Source organism: Myotis myotis, unplaced genomic scaffold (genome assembly GCF_014108235.1).
Source record: "Myotis myotis isolate mMyoMyo1 unplaced genomic scaffold, mMyoMyo1.p scaffold_m19_p_12, whole genome shotgun sequence".
Lineage (NCBI taxonomy): Eukaryota > Metazoa > Chordata > Mammalia > Chiroptera > Vespertilionidae > Myotis > Myotis myotis.
Window position 1 is genome coordinate 52,681,749 of NW_023416316.1, and position 18,208 is coordinate 52,699,956.

General features: G+C 43.5%; 1 pseudogene; it reads left to right on the plus strand.

Annotated features, from left to right (window-relative positions):
• The first annotated feature begins 13,731 nt into the window (after positions 1–13,731).
• Positions 13,732–18,208, plus strand: part of LOC118666830 — a 5,538-nt pseudogene continuing 1,061 nt past the window's right edge.

Consider the following 18,208-nt stretch of genomic DNA (forward strand, 5'->3'; position numbering starts at 1 on the left):
GCTGTAGTGGTTGTAACTATTCAAGGATTAGCTGGCATGGGGAGAGGAAGTAAATACATGTACAACATCAACAAAAACTACTTTATTTAAAAAACTATAGAGATGCCAATAGGAACTTCAGTAAACAGTAGAATTTGGAAAACAATCATTAATGTTTAATAGAAGGAAGCATCAATATGAGTAAAACAAACAAACAAAAAACCACACACACACACACACAGCCCAAAATATACTGCTAAATATAATCACAATCATGCTCAGAAGTTACGCTAAAGAGAAGCCCACTCCCTAATCAAAATGTGTTTGGTCCTGTGTTGTGGACTGTGTTGTTACAATTGCTATGTAAACTAAAGAATTAAAAATGTTGTGGAAAGAGAAGGAAGTTGGCAGAAGAAAGAGGGATCAGCAGGGCTAGATACTGTATTAGTGAAGGGAACTGGATGTGGTGGTTCTCAACCTGTGGGTCGCAACCAAGGGAAAACACATATAGCATACCAGATATTTACATTATGATTCATAACAGTAGCAAAATTACAGTTATGAAGTAGCAACGGAAATAATCTTATGGTTGGGGTTCACCACAACATGAGGAACTGTATTAAAGGGTTGCAGCATTAGAAAAGTAGAGAACCACTGATAGAGGCTAGCTAGGCTATTAGGGGCTTATAGCCTTAAAGGGATCTTGCCAGTAAAAAGATTACTAAAGAATTTAGAGATGTTTGCCATTGGTGCATGGGTGTGCCATGGCCTCACCGCCCTCTCTGTCTTGCTTTCTGTTCATTGGTACAGGCTGATCTGCTCCCCCATGCTTTTTTAAAATTTCACTTTTCAAACTGAGGCCATCTCCACTTGCAGATGAGAACTGCTGGGACTCTCGTGACAAAAACATTTTTGCTCAGATGAGACAACACTTCCCATCCTCCTAGTAACTTTGCAGGGCACTTTGTTCTTCTATTAGTTTTTTTTTTTTTTTTCCTGAGGAAAATTATCTGTGACCATGAATTGGAAGAATTAACATCAACATCATTAAAATGCCTATACTACCCAAAGAATTCTATAGAATCAACACAATCCCTTTTAAAATACCAATGGCATTATTCATAAACCTAGAAAAATATTGCAAAAATTATATGGCACCAAAAAAGACCACAAATAGCCATAGCAATCTTTAAAAAGAAGAAGAAAGTTGGAGGGAGCACAATACTGGATATTAGACTATACCACAAAGCCATTATAGTCAAAACAGCCTGGTACTGGCATAGAAACAGACAGATAGATCAATGGAACAGAACAAAGGGCCCAAAACTTCTCAAAACCACAATCACTGCAACTGTGTTTGGTGATGGATTATTGTAGATCAATTAATTTTGTACACTGTTGGACAGAATAGTTAAGAACATAAAGAAATGAGAAAATATTACCTTTAAAGACGTTTGCATGGTTAAAATTTATCCCATCTATCAATAAAGATTTCCAGAAAACACGTTTTGGTAGAGTATTACCAACTCCCACTCTGCATATATCATGTGTTTTTTCCCCTTCCTCTACCCCAGCAGATATGTTAGCTGAACACATGATCTCTTAGCTAAAGACCCCAGTCTGAGGTTCCCAACCTCCTTTCCATTTAAATATTACACATGCTGTAAGGTCTTGAAAACAAGATGAGAGAGCAATGTAAGTTAATATAATGGTCCTTAAAAGAAATGGACATAGGCATGCATTCTCTTTTCTGTGTTCCACTGGCCAGAATAAAGATGTGTGGTAAGCCACCTGATTCTCCACTTTTGGCTGAACATAACACCTTGGGAGAGCACAACTGTAAGAGAGAAGGACGGTGCCTCACCAACTCCACTGTCACCAAATATGCTGCTCTGAAGGAGAGAAAAATGAAGTAAATAAAACTCTCTCTTGTTTAAGCCAATTTTTTAAAGCAGTCTAGACTGAATTCTAAGTAATATATTAAAACTAATCCTTACAACTCTAAAGGAAATAAAAGTCCCAATATTGAAGTTTGGGACAGTTTCTCAGTGGTTAGAGCGTCGGTCAGTGCACTGAAGGGCATGTCCCTGGGTTGCAGGTTCCACCCCAGGACCCTGTCAAGGAGTGTGTGCGGGAGGCAACAATGAATGTGTCTCTTTCACATCTCTCTCTCTCTCTCTCTCATTCTATCTCTCTCTTCATATGTGTATATATATATATATATTTTTTTTTTCACATATTCATCTCATTATATACTCTCTCCCTGCCCACACCGGGACATTCTGCAGAAGCTGTGAGGCTCTTAGAAAAAATCCTCTCACCTCCCATTTGTGAGAAAAAAACCATTTTAAAATTAACAAAAACAAAAATTTCTCTCAGGTAGTCTTGTTTTTCACTGTTGAGAGCATTAGAGTCCAGTAACCACTGAGATAAGTCATTGGAGTACTGAGGGCGTGGGGTGTCCTTTGTAACTCTGGAGAACTTAATATCTGGAAGCACCCCCGGAAGTTGCTGAAAACTTGCCCTGCAGGGCCTCTGTGAGGCTTGCCCCATAACAGTCCCGCTTCAGGCGTAGGAGACAACAGTCAGGCCAATTATGAGGACATTGATGTAAATCCTCAAAACTGTCTTCCTCAAGCAGTTAGAATGCTTTGTGTTCAATAATCAACACGCAAAAGAAAGAGATCCAAAATGCTAAGAAGAAAACACTTCCCCCTTCCCCCACCCCCAAATATGCTGACTTTGAGCAAAGGTAGGGAATATCTGATTTAGATACAAACAAGATTATAAATAGTTCCTGGATTAAATAAGAGCAGCCCAAAGTAATAAGAGGATAACAACACTCACTCACAGTAACAGAAGACTCTGGGATGAAAGCACATATAACCTGAGATGAATGAAGACGTGAAGGGGAAGAAATGAAAGAGAACATTCAGTGGCAGATGATATTAATGCAGATTGCTAAAGGGAGAGACAATCTACAAGGAATAGGCATTCTGCTTAGAAAGGGAGCAATAATGAAAATCGAATAAAGAAAACTCTCCATTCGAGGAAAACACTTCAAATTGAAAACTGAGAGGGATCACACTAGCTAAGAAAGATAAGTGAATAGAGATGAATTCCAACATGATGCAATGAAATTTTACATTTTGAAGATTAAGAATACATACCCAGCCCTATGTTAGAGCGTCGTTGTCCCAATACACCAAGGTTGTGGGTTCAATCCCTGGTCAGGGCACATACAAGAAACAACCAATGAATGCATAAATATATAGAACAAACCGATGTTTCTTCCTCTCTAAATAAATGAATAAAAAGAATTTTCAAGAATACATACTGAAGTCACTCATTCAGAATAGAAAAGAACCCAGAGTTTCACTTCAATAATAAAATGACACAAAAGAAATGCTCCTACCAGGACTTACGATAAAATGACCAGGCCACAAGTATTACATACCCAGAAAGATTAAAAAGATAATGTCAGATATGCTACCCCAGCATTTATTCTATGTAAAATGGCACATGTAGCCCTGGCTAGTTTGGCTTAGTGGATATAGCATTGGCCTGAGGACTGATGGGCCCCAGGTTCAATTCCGGTTAAGGGCACATGCCCTGGTTGTGGGCTCGATCCCCAGTAGGGCGCATGCAGGAGGCAGCCGATCAATGATTCTCTCTCATTCATTGATGTTTCTAACTCTCTCTCCCTCTCTCTTCCTCTCTGAAATCAATAAAAATATATTTTAAAAAGTAAAATTAAGAAAAAAGAATAAATTTTTTTTAAAAAAAATGGCATATGTATTCTTATCCAAGTAAGGATAACTGAATTAAGTAGTAAGCACTGAATATGAATATGGATAAATCACACCAAAAAAATAAAATTAACCTCCCTCCCTCGCATCCTCATCGCTGTTTTATGTTGCTGTGCTGGCGACCACACACTCTTCATGCCTGCCTAGTGGCCATGCCTCCCCCAAACTGAGGAAATCAATGACTTCCTGTTCACAGCCACAAGAAAGGACACTAAATGTGCCCAGATGAAGAAAAGTAAGATATCTTTATACCTTGGTCATCACAGACACAGGGCAGGAAGAGAAACTGAAGCAGTCCCTGCCCTTAGGTTTGGCAGTGAAGGAACTGAAATGAACTAGACACGCTGAACCAAATGTGTTAAAATTTTAAAAATTAAAATTACGCATGGAAACCTAAAGCTCATAAATATTATTTCTATAATAAAATACATAAAAATTCAAAAATATGAAAATTAATTATGTAAAAATTGATGTGAATTATAACCCAAGATTAAAAAGTAATATGAAATTAAAATAATTAAAGTACCACATTCCTAATATTTCCTTAAAGAGACATTTTATTAGACCAAATATTTCTTGAGGAAAGTCTAATGTTTTAATTATTATATTACTACACATTTATGATAATTTAGACCAAATATTTATCTTCCAAACAACTCTAATAAAAGCAAATAAACCATTTTCTAGCAAGATAGTAGTAAGCAATTTTTAAATGACAGCAATAAAATAAATTATTATTAGGTTGAGAGAATTCAGACACTGTCTGCATAAGTAAAATTGGCTTTAAAACAAAATTTGAAAATCAGATACATACAGAGGGCCATTCAAAATGATACAAGACAGTGTTTCATTAACAGATGGAAAACTGTATTCAAGCAAACATAGATATATTGTTATCAAAGTAAAATTAAAGCAAAAAAGTTTAAAGCATGGTAGAAATGTTGTTTTATATTGATAAACTCAGAATTAATAGTATAGTGGTATTGAAACGTTAAGCAAGGGGAAATAAATAGAAATACAGGAGAAAGTAAAATTTTAAAATACCATCACCTCATGGTAAGTCATATAGGTAAATATATATAGAATATCAGGATACTTAAATAATGTAGTATATCCAATTGTTTACTTGGAGAGAACATTTATGGACATATTCATGCATCATCCACAAAATGATTATTTAAGATTCCATAAAGTATATTTAAAAACTTATCCTCAAATAGTTTACCAATATTCTCATATCACAAGCAATAAAGATCTAGGTTAGGGTTTTTTTGGTTGTTGTTGTTGTTGTTAATCCTCACCCAAGGATACTTTTCTATTGATTTTTAGAGAGCGCGGATGGGAGGGAGGGAAGGAGGGAGGGAAGACCAGAATGTAAACTGAGGCGAGAAAGAAAGCTGCAGAGCAGGTCGAGGACGACAACCTGTGCTGTCACTCAGGGGACACTCAGGAGCACTCAGTGCTGGGTTTAATGCTCCACTGTCACCATTTTGTGATTCTTAATAATTTTACCTTAAAACTCAGCTTTGTAAGTAAAGTTTATGGAGACAATGGAGCATGCGCATGAGGGGATGTGCGCAACGTAAGTACCTGCTTTTCCCTTCACAAACAGCATTTGGGAAGCCCCATGGCACAGAATTTCCATGGACCCATGATGGTGAGAGTTCAGTGAGACCTAACATGAGTACAAGTAAGCTTGCTCTGTCTCCCACTTAGTAAGGGGGGTGCTGACAGCCCTGAGAGGCTGCTATATCCTTTTGATTTGAACCAGTTGCCTTTTGGGGACCCTGAAAACAGCTGTATGCATGTGGCTTCGCCCAGGGATAGTAATAGGGATGGGAGTGAGAGAGCACTGAGGATTGTCCCTAGGAAACTGAAAACTTATGAGAGTCCTAAACGAATGACTTATAGCCAATGATCCTCCTCAAATAGCAGCACGTTATTCTAGTAGAGATTCTGGAAAACACTCCTCCTTGTAGACAGTATAACCAAGTGCAGTCTGATATGTGGACCCGGACTTCTGTGTGGGGATGTACCTTAACTGAGAACTTGTCGTGGGGTTGTATGGGGATCACACTCTGACACACACCAACTCGGCCACCTCCATGTCTGCTTGAAATGTCCTGCAGAGAGCTTTATTACAGAACTTAGGGGTTGGATATATGTAACATATGTGAGATGTATTCCTGAGGGGGATAATATTTTACTCTTTATTATTCACTTATAACTTACTGAAAAAACTAAAATTTGCTATTTGCCACCCACAAATACGTCTAAAAGAGCTTTAAGTTCTGTACCTGGCTTTCTGTAAGTTGGATTTGAGGACATAGGTGACCCTCAGTGTAAATGTCTGGGCACAAGCAAAATTTCCAGGGAGTATTTCAGACTTGCAAGGTAGTGGACCTGGTGAGACCAAAGTCAAGCTCTCCAAACATTAACTGGGGACCCAGCTAATATCTGGGTTACAGATGAAACAAGCAAAGCATTCATTAAAGTAAATATATGATATGTTAAAAGGCACATTGGAAAACAGGCTAGGAGAGTAGGGCAGAAGGATCTAGAGGCCCAGAAGAGATGGAGGGAATCTGCTGGGCTGGTTGGGGGGCGGGCTGTGGACAGACCCTCTGGAAGGTGGACCCACCCCCATGCTCAGAAACCCTCTGTGACTCCACAGTGCTCTGTGATGCAGGCCTGGCTATAAAGTCAGGAGTCGGAGCTCTCAGAGCTCAGTTGGTTCAAGCAGCGTTGTTGTTCGGAAAATGGAACCCGGTCTATTTCTGAATAGCCTTCTAGAGCTTTATCTGAGCTTCGGCTCAGAATTTTTATATAATAACCTCAACCCAATTTCCATCTTGGTGTTGAGCTTGTTCCTCCTCTTCATTTTCTTCGTGGTAATTCCAAACTTCCGGGAAAATGAACAGACACATAAGGTAAGGAAGCCTGAGTGCGAGTTCAGTGGAACCCCAACAGGGTTCTTCATTGTTGTTGCCATTTTGATTCCCACATTTCTAAATGAGTTTGGATGAGTCAGAGAGACACTGAAGATGGGACATCTGAGGAGAGAACAGAACATCGCTTCTCTAGGGGAAGAGACCAGGCAGGGCTAGGGGTTCAGGGAGGACTCAGGCTTCCATCTGAATCTCACAGACCATCGGGGTGTGGTGACAGGTTTCTGGCTCCAAACACAGTGATTCCCTAGTCCTGGATCCAGTTATTTAGAGACTTGGGAGTCTCCGTAGGACATTAGAGTTAACCAGCACTTCATCCTGAGTCATGCTGCCCTGGCAGGCATCACTTAACCAAGCCTTTGTGTTGGGCTGCTAAGCAGGGAGTGCTGAGCCTCTGAGAGCCGCTGAGTGAACAGAGGCTGCAGCCTGAGCACCATCAGGTTACTGGGTCCTATCTGAGGGGACAGAGATGGACTGTAGGCCTCAGATTATATGCCGACCTTGAGCAGAGGACCTCTGAGTATACCAAGTGTGGACCCCATAAACAAAGTCCTTCTTTGAGTTTTTCAACAAGGAAAAATAAAAATAAAAACACATTTTAAAGCTTTAAAAAATGGTAAAAGGAACACAAAGTTCTATTAGTTAAAATGTATTTGGTTGGCTCAGAGAGACATTATTCTTAGAAAGTAAATGTGTGAGTTTCCTAGGGGGAGGAGGAGAGAAATGAGGCCTAATCACCCATTCATTCCTTTTTGTTCTCAGCATCGGGTCAGAGCCAAAGGAGGAGGAGAGGTGGGACACGGAAAGGTAAGGTTCTGCCTATTCCACCTGAGCTCCCCAAGGGTGACCCTTCTCTCTCCTTCTCATGAGGTACCAGGTCCATGGTCTCTGTCAGTTGGTAGATACAGCCCTTCTCATGAAACAGAGTCCTCAGAGGAGAGTCTCATGGAAAGACTGGACCTGAGATACTGCTCAGATTCCCTGCTCTGCTGTCCCTGGGTAAGAAGCATTGAGGTACCTGGGCCATGGGTTTTGCCCAGTAGATGTCGAGAGTCAGTAGTTCTGTCTCCTGACTTTGAGAAAGTACTCTGACTTCAGGATGATCAGATTCCTCTTTGTTGTGACCATTGGCCCCTTTGCTTCAGAGTGGTTGTGAGCATCAAATGCAATCCTATCTAATAATAGAGAAACATGGTAATTAACCATAACTTCGCTACCCTTCCCATTGGCTAATCAGCAAGATATGCAAATTAACTGCCAACCAAGATGGCGGCCGGCAGCCAGGCAGCTGAAAGGAACAGGAGGCTTGCTTGCTCCAGTGACAGAGGAAGCCAAGGTTTCCCGCCTGCCACTGCCGGCCTCTGAACTGCTCTCTAAGAAACAATGTTACAATTATAGAAGCTAAACAAACTCCAGAAACCTGCTTTCAGCCAGCTAGGCCTCAGAGCTGGAGCTGAAACAGTGTTTCAGTTATAGAACCCAAACAAACCCAGAGACCTGCTTTCAGCAGCCGAGGTCTCAGAGCTGGAGCCGAGCCTCAGAGCTAAAGCTGGCTCTCAGCTCAAGTGACAGCCATAGAAGGTAAATAAATCCCAGAATAAAAAAAAAGAAAGGAGAGGTTGGGAACTTCAGTCGCCCGCCAGCCTGAAAATGGCCCTCAGCCCCTCACCCAGACTGGCCAGGCATCCCAGTGGGGACCCCCACCCTGAAGGGGGTGTGGCCAGCTGCAAATGGCCATTATTGCCTCATCCAGGCTGGCCAGGCACCCAAGCGGGACCCCCACCCTGATCCAGGACACCCTTCAGGGCAAACCAGCTGGCCCCCACCTGTGCACCAGGCCTCTGTCCTATGTAGTATAAGAGTAATATGCCTCCCAGCACCAGTATCAGCGGAGCCATGAGGCCTCCTGGCCCCTGGAGCAGCGTGACAGGGGACAGCGCCCAAACCCCCTGATCACCCTGCGGCTCTGTGTGTGACAGGGGACGGGGCCACAACCTCCCTATCCGCCCTGCTCTGTGTGTGACAGGGGGCAGTGCCCCACCTCCGCTATCACCCTAATCTGTGCATGACAGGGGTGAGCTCCCCAACCCTCTGATCCGCCCTGCTCTGTGGGTGACACGGGGGAGCTCCCCAACCCTCTGATCGGCCCTGCTCTGTGCATGACAGGGTATGGAGCCCAAACCCCCCTGATGGGCCCTGCTCAGTACGTGACAGGGGGCAGCGCCCCAACCCCCTGATCTGCCCTGTTCTGTGCGTGACAGGAGGCGGCGCCCCACCCCCCAATCGACCCTACCCTGAGCGTGACTGGGGGTGGCATCACAACCTCCCGATCCGCTCTGCTCTGTGCATGACAGGGGGTGGCGCCCCAACTCCCTATTTGGCCCTGCTCTGAGCCTGACCACGGGCTTCATCTAGGGATTGGGCCTGCCCTTTGCCACCCAGGAGCGGGCCTAAGCCATCAGGTCGTTATCTCCTGAGGGGTCCCAGACTGTGAGAGGGCACAAGTGGGGCTGAGGGAAACCCCCCCGCCCCCCACGCAGGTGCACATATTTTTGTGTACCGGGCCTCTAGTAATACATATAAAAGTACTTTATGAATTAAGCCACATACACATGGGAGAGGGGGCACCTTATTAATATTATCATTGACCATTTGATTTCATTTACTAATTCTTGAGGGTTTCACAGTCTATTATCCCAATGGTCTCCCATAAAGGGACCCCTGTGTAATGCCTATGTGTCTACCTTCCTTACATGTAACTCACTCTCCTGGTTCCCAGGTTCTAGATATTATAACAGCGAGGACGACGACATGGAGCTGATTTCTTTCATGAAAAGGTGACTAGTCTTTGCCCATTTTCCCTGGTCTCTCTATAACATGTTCTGTGCCATTCCAGAGATTCATTTAAGCCTTCCCTAGTCATGGTAGAGGTTGCCATAGGAGGGGGAATGTGAGTGCATGCTTGGGATGAGTGCAACTGAGTGCATGATGAAGTCATAGATGTGGAGTCAGAAGGGGCAGCAGGCTTCAGGTGGCCCCACCCTCACCAGGACCTCCTTTCCTTGTTCTGGTCCTAGCTACATCTTTTTAACTCCTATCTCCTGCAGCACCCTGGGACCGAATTATGACATCACCCGCTTTCGTCAACTTTTATGTCCAGACTCCTCCTGTGAGGTGTGTAACAATGCCGCCACTGAAATCAGTGGGCTTTACTTAAAGGCTTTGGAAGCTTCTACTCCATCTGAGTCTCCTGTGGCTTCCACAGCTCCTGTGACAGCTTCTGTGACTGAGACATCATTCAATCAGTCCTCTGCTTTCTCAGGAGTCCCTCCAGGAGAACTCATACCAACTCCACTGCCTGAACCTGCCCAACCATCTCCCTCCATTCTCCTCTCTAACTCAATGACAACCTTGGGTAGTTTTCTGTCACCCTCACCACCAGGTCAAACTGTGCCTCCAGAGCCAGTGCACCAGTCCTCACCTCAACCCAAAGACTTGTGCTCTTCGACCTTGACACAATATGATTTACATCAAGGGTTTCTTGCCCTCCGTTCAACAAAGATCTCTTTTGGGGCAGACCCTGAAGCCAAACTTATAGATCCTAGTCATCTCTTATTTCTCAGCCCTGATGAGCATGACTCAGCACAGGAGTACATATATCCAGAGTCCTGGAAAGACAACTTAAAGCAAAAACTTGCCCAACTATTCTGGGGTCTCCCAACTCTGCACAGTGAGTCCTTGTCCTCTGCTGTCCATGACTCGGGTGAATATTCAATCTTTTTCAATAGCATCTGAAATTCCTTCACAGACCAAGAATCCCCAGGACTTTCTGATTTACAATCTCCATCCTTGGCAGAGGTCCAACCTCAACCCTTGCCTCAAACCCTGCCTCAGTCCCAGCACTTACATCTCACTCAGATCCAAACCCAGGCCCACCTTCAATTCCCACTCCCAATCCTACCATGCAGTCCCATTACCCAGAATAAGGTCTGTGAAATGAATGTCCACATACCCAATAATGAATCAGAATGTCACACCTCGTCTGAAACTGAACACCTGGAATGCAGTGTGTTGCGGAAAGAACAGGAAAGTTTGTGGGGTTTAACCTCTGTGGTTCAAAGTTCTAAGGCCCATGTTGCAATCTCCATCGATCCTGTAGAGTTTCCTCTTAGCAGTGAATTTCGAGATAAATTTGAGCACCACCTTAGAAAGAGGCTCATCCAACACCACCAGGGCCAGCCCTCCATGATCAATGGGTCTCTGTCACTAATGAGGCCTCTGAGCAATTGCTCAGGCATACTTGAGTCAAAGAGCACTTCTGGCCTCTCATGGATCTCTGTGGAGAAGGACCAGAGTAGTGAAAATCCAAGTGTTGGCTTGAGCCAATCAGGAAGCTTCTATGAGACGAGCTCAGAAATGTTTCAAATAGAGGAGAATGAGGGGAAGGAGGAGGGACACAGCCAAGAAAATGATCCAAAAGTTCATGTGCTGAGTGATTCAAAGACCTCCTCACATAAGGATGTGGGAGCTGGCTTTGACATGAGTCTGTCAAGAGAGAACTCAATGGTTGCAGGGCATAGTGTCACTCAGGGACAACTGGAAAATGTCCAGAAAGTACATGTGAGCAAAACGGTTGAGAAATCAGTGAAAGCCAGCTTCCTGAAACTGCGCATAGTTCACAGCACTCTACCAATCAGATTTCTTCCATCAAATTCCACACTCAATTAGAGCAAAGTAGTTTGCCATCATCAATGGGTGGGGACTACCCCCTGAACACATCCCAGGAGCTTCGCTCACTTCAGTGTGGTGCACAGCAGATGCAGAAACCCCATATTACCAAGTTTCAGATGGAGATGTTGTCAGCCCTTCCCACCAAAGTCCTTGAATCCAAAGAGCGCTTCATATCGAAAGATGCTTCATCTCATTCCTTGATCGATTCCAACTCTTCCTCCTCAACCAAACTGATTTCTGAGATGAACACCAAGTCTGGGGCCTTCATGTCCCTTAGAGGAAACTCTGAATCCCTTCACCAGGACAAAGTGGAAACAGAAAATTCAGCTGACGACCTGAATTTTCCTCTCCCTGCCACCTCACTCGTGGACAAGAAAGGACATTCACCTGCTGACATCAAACGCACACTCTCAAAGGAAATTCAGAAATTTTTGACTATCAAACTGCCTGTCACAAACACCATTAGTCGGGGGGAAAGTCAGATACATTCTCTGATAGCCAACATTCAACCCCCGAAGCTGCCTGCAAGGCGAGCAGGGACCCCACAGGAGACAAAAAATAACGGAGTGAATTCCAATGACAGAGCAGAAATACGACAGGGCACGAATAGGGAGAAATCAGAACCTGCTTCCAGGCCCAGCATGTCTAGGGAGATAGTCAGGGCTGAGAGGCTCAAAACTCTTCAACCCAAAACTAGTGGCGTCTTGACAACCAGCAAGCCAGGAATCTCCCAAAGGATCAACAGAGAAACTATTGTGACCACTGAAAACCCAACACCTAAATTATCAGTTCAAGATCCTAACATCAGAATTTAAAACACAAATAATGGCGGAGTTAAAGTTGAAGTTAGAGACAAAGTATAGTGAGGCCCAAGGCCAGTCCACGGACATGTCCCATGACTCAGACAGCTCAACTTGCAAAGCCTCCCTGACTCCTGCTCAGGATGTCTCCAGTGGGGATGAGGAAGTTCCCCAGCTGCTGTATGTGCATTCAGAGGACAGCACAGTCAGTACGGAGAAGCCGCAGGAACCTTGGCTTCCAAGGCAGGCATTAAGGTCCTGCCAGGATCAGAATTTCCCACCAGCTGTAAACAATGATATCGTGTGCCCTCCCCCAGAGCCTACAGGCCCCAACTCAGTAGAGCTTGGTGCAGGATATGCACAAATGAGAATTTCCCGACCTGGAGGCCAGAGATTTCCTTCTCAGGATGCAGCTTTAGAGGACAAGCTTGGGAGCAAGTCTTCGAACAGCCTAACACAGAAGGGACAGGCCACCTCACTTGTGGGCAAGGAAGATAGCCATTTCCTAGCTAGATGTAAGAACTTTTTCGAGCGGCTTCAGCCTAATATTCTACAGAATATGCAAGAAGCCCTCCAGGAAAAGGGCTTCCCCCTATCATTTACACAAAGCAGAGGCCCAGTTCAAAGCAGAGCTGCGTTTACTGGGACAGCGCATGTCATGTCAGACATGGGCAAGTTCCCAGAAGAGAAACTGGGGCACCGGCCTGCAGTAGTTACCACCTGCCCCCAAGAGCCCCTTCCCACCCCAGCGCAGTCGGGGAAGCCTGTGCAGAAGGGAGCAGTGCAGGCCCAGGCAGAGCCAGTGCAGAGGCGTCATTTCCTCCACAGGGCTCCCTCCTATGACGTGACAAATGCCGTGTCCGGCTGCCACACAGCTATCTTGGCTGGCCAGGGCTCTACCAATACTACACATACCAGAAACGAGGACAGACCCCCAAAAACCGTTGTGGCATCAAAGGGTCAGCAAATATGCCAGAAGCACCCTCAATCTGTGCCCGTCAGGGGGACTCTGCCCCATCCAAGTACCAACTGCAGGCCACAAGATGCCAAGGGGCCTCCTGCTGTTCTCACCACTGCTGGAGGCACTGCCTTCAGAGATCAGCCTCCACGATTTAGACACACAATGCTTCTCCAGAATTTCCAGGGGGAAACATTTCCCACCCCCAAGTAATTCCCTCCTTGTGGGGAATACTGACTTGCCTAATAAATGTTTCTGTAATAATAGTGATGTCTTCTCTGTGTCCTGAGTTGGGGGCAAGGGTTTCCCAGGGCTTGTGCTTAAGCAAAGAAAGAAGTAAGATCAGCTCCTACTGACTGCTTCCTTTCGCTTCCAAAAGTGACCATTCCCTGAAGCTCTTGTTGAGAACTAGATACCATGTGCCCTCCCCCTAAGCCCACTTCCTCCCTGATGAGTTTTGAGGAGATGGGCTCTGTCTCCTTCCTTGTAGCTTAGCCTTAAGGAACATGGATAGCAGCCCACACCTTTCCCTTCAGGGAATGCTGTATGTCCTTGAAGGCAGCAGGGAAGACAGGCCTTCCACATCTGAAGAAGATCAAGGACGGGTATATTTTTCAGAAAGTGTTAGTGAAGAAGAGACAATGGCTTAATCATCATTTAGAAGTCAGTGATCAGAGGATCCCACAGGTGGGTGAACCCTGAATAGGAGTGTTTGGGGGGTATTGTTTTTCCCCTGACAAATGTGCACACACCCACCCACCCGTTCTACAGTGGTCTAGAGGGAAGGCAAATCCACTTGTACAGACTGAAACACAACTTCAGGTAGCTTTTCCAGTAAACCTTGTGAATCCTGAGTGTAAACAGAAAAAAAACCAAAAAAATAAAAAATACAAAAAAACAGAGCCCCCTCTCACTACCACACTAGCATCTTCTTATCTAGAGTTATGCCATTGGCCATGCAATGTCTGAAGCTAGAGATCAGAGAAAAAATGCAGAACAAAAAGGAACTAAAGGTGGAATGGGGCCCAAGGCAGGGGACGTGAAGAGGTGAGCAGGCAGCGGAGGGTTGTAACATCCATGTAGACAAGAAGCCAATAACGCAGCCTCCCAGTTCCTACACCATCTCATCTTGGGGTCCTTTACTGCCGCTCCAGTGCAGTCACTGCCACACTGCAGACCTTATGACCAGGAACATCTCTGCCTCAGGAATAATACAGTGTGACCTTTGACCCTTTGGCCTCATCCCCTATCCTTCCAGCATAGATGCCCATTTTTAATTTTTCAATTCCAGGTCATTCATTTATCCACTCACTCCCTGTCAATCCACAAAGCTCTTGGCTTCCTCCCTTACTAAGGTAGACTTGATGGCCCATCTAGTGACTAACATTTCAAAAGCTCCACGACAATGGGCCCCCCTTCCAGTTCCCTTTAATACTTCCTATCAATTTCAACTCTGTGTTTTTCTAGAAAGGGCTTCCTATAAGTAACTGACCACTACTAGATTAGATCTCACAATGGGATCTACTGGTTCCATGGAACTACCTGGAACTCATTCATTCCACAAATAATGCTCCGATGCTCACTAACATGTGAACAAAACAAATGGAGCTCAGTTCCCTGTTTCCTTTGTCCATTCTCTCTACAAAGCTCCTCACATCCATGGCAAATCTCACTTTCCTCAGACTGAGGCCATCTCCACTTGCTCAACAGATGCGTTGGGCCACTGTTCAGAGAGGAGCAAGAAGTCATGAGATTGGGACTTTCCAACAAAATATTAAAAACAACAACACTGTGTTTTCAATATTTAGAAGAATTTTTCCTGTTATGCATGCAAATGACTTAAATGCAGATCAGATACACTTGTTTATCTCTTTCTTTCCAAAAATGTCATTAAAAGTAAAATATTAGATGAAAAGATGCTCAATGTCACTAGCCATCAGAAAAAAATGCAAATCACAAGCACTGTGAGATAACAACAGACACACACACAGAAAGGCTAGAAGCAGTCTCGCTGAGAATGTCGAGAAGGCGGAACCCTCACACATAGCTGGCGGGAATGAAAAATGGCGCAGCCACTTTGACAAAGAGTCTGGCCTGTCCTCAGAATGTCAAACAGAGAGTTCCCATATGACCCAGCAACTGCACCTCTAAGTACACACTCATGAGAAATGAAAACACATGTCCACATCAAACTTGTAAACAAATGCTCACAGTAGTAGCATCCAGTATTCATAATACTCAAAAGGTGGAAACAACCCACATGTCCATCAGCTGAGGAATGGTAAATAAAAGGTGGTATATCCATGCAATGTCATAGCTTTTGGCAATAAAAACTATGAATACATGCTATAACATGGATGGACCCTGCAAGCATTATGCTAAGTGAATAAAGCCAGTCACAGAGGATCACATGTGATTCCATTCATATGAAATGTTCAAAACAGACAAAACTAGAGAAATATAAAATACATTAGTGGTTGCTCAGGGCTGGGGGTGTGGGAAGAACTGGGCAGAGAGATGACAACTAAAGTTTGCAAGTTATCGTTTTGAAGTCATGAAAATGTTTTAAAATTGACTGTGCAGATGTACATATCTGAAAATCCTAAAATCATAGAATTATACACTTGAAATGGGTGAATTGTATGGTATGTGAACGATATTTAAACAAAGGATTGAAAGAGAGTAAGTACTTGAGACGGACATATAGGGGAAAGGATAAGACAAAAGATGTCAACACATTTCCGGACTTAGAGAGGGAATGCAGGCAAGAAATGTAAGGAAATGACACGGCTTCATTTCAGCAGTTTATAATCTAAAAAAAGGAGCTGTAGTGGTTGTAACTATTCAAGGATTAGCTGGCATGGGGAGAGGAAGAAAATACATATACAACATCAACAAAAACTACTTTATTTAAAAAACTATAGAGATGCCAATAGGAACTTCAGTAAAAAGTTAGTAGATTTTGGAAAACAATCATTAATGTTTAATAGAAGGAAGCATCAGTGTGAGTAAAACAAACAAACAAAAAACCACACACACACACACACACACACACACACACACAGCCCAAAATGTACTGCTAAATATAATCACAATCATGCTCAGAAGTTACGCTAAAGAGAAGCCCACTCCCTAATCAAAATGTGTTTGGTCCTGTGTTGTGGACTGTGTTGTGACAATTGCTATGTAAACTAAAGAATTAAAAATGTTGTGGAAAGAGAAGGAAGTTGGCAGAAGAAAGAGGGATCAGCAGGGCTAGATCCTGTATTGGTGAAGGGAACTGGATGCGGCGGTTCTCAACCTGTGGGTCGCAACCATGGGAAAACACATATAGCATACCAGATATTTACATTATGATTCATGACAGTAGCAAAATTAAAGTTATGAAGTAGCAACAGAAATAATCTTATGGTTGGGGGTCACCACAACATGAGGAACTGTATTAAAGGGTTGCTGCATTAGAAAAGTTGAGAACTACTGATAGGGGCTAGCTAGGCTATTAGGGGCTTATAGCCTTAAAGGGATCTTGCCAGTAAAAAGATTACTAAAGAATTTAGAGATGTTTGCCATTGGTGCATGGGTGTGCCATGGCCTCACCGCCCTCTCTGTCTTGCTTTCTGTTCATTGGTACAGGCTGATCTGCTCCCCCATGCTTTTTTAAAATTTCACTTTTCAAACTGAGGCCATCTCCACTTGCAGATGAGAACTGCTGGGACTCTCGTGACAAAAGCATTTTTGCTCAGATAGGACAACACTTCCCATCCTCCTAGTAACTTTGCAGGACACTTTGTTCTTCCATTAGTTTTTTTTTTTTCCCTGAGGAAAATTATCTGTGACCATGAATTGGAAGAATTAACATCAACATCATTAAAATGCCTATACTACCCAAAGAATTCTATAGAATCAACACAATCCCTTTTAAAATACCAATGGCATTTTTCATAAACCTAGAAAAATATTGCAAAAATTATATGGCACCAAAAAAGACCACAAATAGCCATAGCAATTTTTTTAAAAAAGAGGAAAGTTGGAGGGAGCACAATACTGGATATTAGACTATACCACAAAGCCATTATAGTCAAAACAGCCTGGTACTGGCATAGAAACAGACAGATAGATCAATGGAACAGAACAGAGGGCCCAAAACTTCTCAAAACCACCATCACTGCAACTGTGTTTGGTGATGGATTATTGCAGATCAATTAATTTTGTACACTGTTGGACAGAATAGTTAAGAACATAAAGAAATGAGAAAATATTACCTTTAAAGACGTTTGCATGGTTAAAATTTATCCCATCTATCAATAAAGATTTCCAGAAAACACGTTTTGGTAGAGTATTACCAAATCCCACTCTGCATATATCATGTGTTTTTTCCCCTTCCTCTACCCCAGCAGATATGTTAGCTGAACACATGATCTCTTAGCTAAAGACCCCAGTCTGAGGTTCCCAACCTCCTTTCCATTTAAATATTACACATGCTGTAAGGTCTTGAAAACAAGATGAGAGAGCAATGTAAGTTAATATAATGGTCCTTAAAAGAAATGGACATAGGCATGCATTCTCTTTTCTGTGTTCCACTGGCCAGAATAAAGATGTGTGGTAAGCCACCTGATTCTCCACTTTTGGCTGAACATAACACCTTGGGAGAGCACAACTGTAAGAGAGAAGGACGGTGCCTCACCAACTCCACTGTCACCAAATATGCTGCTCTGAAGGAGAGAAAAATGAAGTAAATAAAACTCTCTCTTGTTTAAGCCAATTTTTTAAAGCAGTCTAGACTGAATTCTAAGTAATATATTAAAACTAATCCTTACAACTCTAAAGGAAATAAAAGTCCCAATATTGAAGTTTGGGACAGTTTCTCAGTGGTTAGAGCGTCGGTCAGTGCACTGAAGGGCATGTCCCTGGGTTGCAGGTTCCACCCCAGGACCCTGTCAAGGAGTGTGCGGGAGGCAACCAATGAGTGTGTCTCTTTCAAAT